The sequence below is a fragment of the Heptranchias perlo genome, unplaced genomic scaffold, assembly GCF_035084215.1.
Source record: "Heptranchias perlo isolate sHepPer1 unplaced genomic scaffold, sHepPer1.hap1 HAP1_SCAFFOLD_73, whole genome shotgun sequence".
NCBI lineage: Eukaryota > Metazoa > Chordata > Chondrichthyes > Hexanchiformes > Hexanchidae > Heptranchias > Heptranchias perlo.
Window position 1 is genome coordinate 2,299,181 of NW_027139761.1, and position 1,981 is coordinate 2,301,161.

At 45.8% G+C, this 1,981-nt stretch overlaps 1 non-coding gene across 1 annotated transcript; it reads left to right on the forward strand.

Moving 5' to 3' along the window:
• The first annotated feature begins 372 nt into the window (after window positions 1-372).
• Window positions 373-462, forward strand: trnap-ugg (transfer RNA proline (anticodon UGG)). Its single transcript is given in 2 exon segments — window positions 373-408; window positions 427-462. It is a non-coding gene; the product is annotated as a tRNA-Pro (tRNA).
• Window positions 463-1,981: the final 1,519 nt, after the last annotated feature.

Below are 1,981 nucleotides of genomic sequence, written 5' to 3' on the forward strand. Positions count from 1 at the left end.
TGCAACCCAGCTGATAAATTCGTAGCTAATGTCTCCACATTTATGTCTCTTCGCCCTCACAGTGAAAGAAAACAGCAATGTGAGTAAAGTATACTTATGGTAGCTTGTATACTCTGACGATGCCGAGACAGATGCCAATGTAGCTTCAGATTAACTAATTCTGAAAATTCTTCTTTAAAAAAACAAGCCGTACATTGGAAACGAATTTGGTAAAGAGAGGCTAATATTGGCGACTGGAAATAGTTTGTCCACAAATTTCTGTACATAGGAACAGAAAACGAGATTGGATGGACAGAAGCGGTTTGAAAGGATCGCCGATCGCCTGAAGACGGTGGTGAAATTTTAGACTGGTTGCACGACCTTTTACCCAGTGGCTCGTTGGTCTAGGGGTATGATTCTCGCTTTGGGCGTTTCACTAATTAAATATGCGCGAGGTCCCGGGTTCAAATCCCGGACGAGCCCTGTTGTTTCACTGCTTTTTAGTGAAAAGTCATCAATTGGATTCTGATATCTTTGCAGTTGTGAGAATTGAATTATATTTGAGCTCCAGACGACAGAGTGCAGTATTTTCCTCGGCGCAACACACGCGATGTCAATAAAATGGCTCAAGATGATGTGGAGATTGAAGCTGAATGTGAATTTGCTCCAATTTAGGCGGGCTCATTGATATTCGATGACGGGATCGAGAACCACATATCCAAGTTTGTCGATGACATAAAGATAGACAGAATTGTAAGCAGTGTAGATGGAAGAATAAGATTACAGAGAGATATTACTAGATTAAGTGAATGGTAATGCCGTTGAATGTCAAGGGGAGGTGGTTAGAAAGTATCCAGACTGGCACTTGTCTGGCTCCAATGTTACTTGCCCCTTATCAGCCAAGCCTGGATGTTGTCCAGGTCTTGCTGTATGCGGGCACGGACTGCTTCATTATCTGAGGGGTTGCGAATGGAACTGAACACTGTGCGATCATCAGCGAACATCCCCATTTCTGACCTCATGATGGAGGGAAGGTCATTGATGAAGCAGCTGAAGATAGTTGGGCCGAGGACACTGCCCTGAGGAACTCCTCCAGCAATGTCCAGGGGCTGAGATGATTGGCCTCCATCTTCCTTTGTGCTCGGTATGACTCCAACCACTGTAGAATTTTCTCCCTGATTCCCATTGACTTCAAATTTACTCGGGCTTCTTGATGTCACACTCGGTCAAATGCTGTCTTGATGTCAAGGGCAGTCACTCTCACCTCACCTCTGGAATTCAGCTCTTTTGTCCATGTTTGGACCAAGGCTGTCATGAGATCTGGAGCCTATTTGTCCTGATGGAACCCAAAATGAGCATCGATTAATAGGTTATCGGCGAGTTCGTGCTGCTTGATAGCACTGTCGACGACATCTTCCATCACTTTGCTGATGATTGAGAGCAGACTAATGGCGCGGCGATTGGCCGGATTCGAATTGTCCTGCTTTTTGTGGACTGAATAGCGGAACAGGCTCGATGGGCGAAATGGCCGACTCCTGTTCCCGTGTTCCTCATTGGTGCAGAATGTAAAACGATCCTGCATTGGCCAGGTATCAAACCCGGGTCGCATGATAAACAGGCGAGAATTCAACGCCAATAGCACCAGTCCTCGCATGGCCATTTGCTGCATGTGTCCATTTGGAATCTTGTTTGAAAGCACATGCAGTCTGGCGGAGGCACTGTGATAACCCTAAGCAGTATGACCGACAGCTGTGCAAGAACTGCTGTGTGCAGCTGCGATGGCCCAGTGTTTGAAGCGTGAGACTCATACCCCACTGGGGTTTTCTTGCACCGGTTTGAATTTTACTCGGTGAGTTACTGTTTAACGATCTGTTCAATGTACAAATGAATAAACTAGCTCTAATTGACCGGGTCTCCCTTTTTCAAAGCAATAGAGACATTCCACCGTGGCGGGCGACCAATATTCTCTTTCAAGATTTCAAGACATGAGAAGGAATATCTC